This window comes from Entelurus aequoreus, linkage group LG12, assembly GCF_033978785.1.
Source record: "Entelurus aequoreus isolate RoL-2023_Sb linkage group LG12, RoL_Eaeq_v1.1, whole genome shotgun sequence".
Classification (NCBI taxonomy): Eukaryota; Metazoa; Chordata; class Actinopteri; order Syngnathiformes; family Syngnathidae; genus Entelurus; species Entelurus aequoreus.
In genome coordinates, this window is record NC_084742.1 from 35,379,556 (window position 1) to 35,380,148 (window position 593).

The following is a 593-nucleotide window of genomic DNA, read 5'->3' on the forward strand; positions in this document are numbered from 1 at the left end:
AGGCAAAGAGCAGTAATTTGGGTCTAAGATAATTTAATACATTAGTGTATGATTGATAAAGGTTCAACCAGATACTTTTTAAGGGATACAGCTTTCTCAATGTGTTATTATTTACTACCGCACTCTACATTTAAGCTCATTGATATACTTCCGGCGGTTGCAGAAGTGAATGTTAACTTGACACAGGTGTTTATCTCGGTCGTCACCACTACAATGCAAACGGACCGGTTGTCCTCGTCCTGGCCTGCAAGCTCATTGTAAGAACTGTAACTTGCTACACCCAAAAAAAAGGTCATTACCTCAAAAAGTTAATCAAAGCACATGTGAATCAAACATCAGAAAATCAGGCCTTACATTAAATATTCTAAACCAGAAATTATTAATTAATTCTCTGCGGATGACACATGTTTATCACTTTCCAAAAACATAGTAACTTAATTTTAACAGAAACACTATTGATGAGAGAAAAACCATAATAAAGGTTATTAATTAATTTGCATTTGATTAAGTTAACTTTTTGATCGCATACCAACCAGCAATAATTAATTCTGCCCTTCAGCAAGAAGCTTGGAGATGATGAGACCATTGTTGGA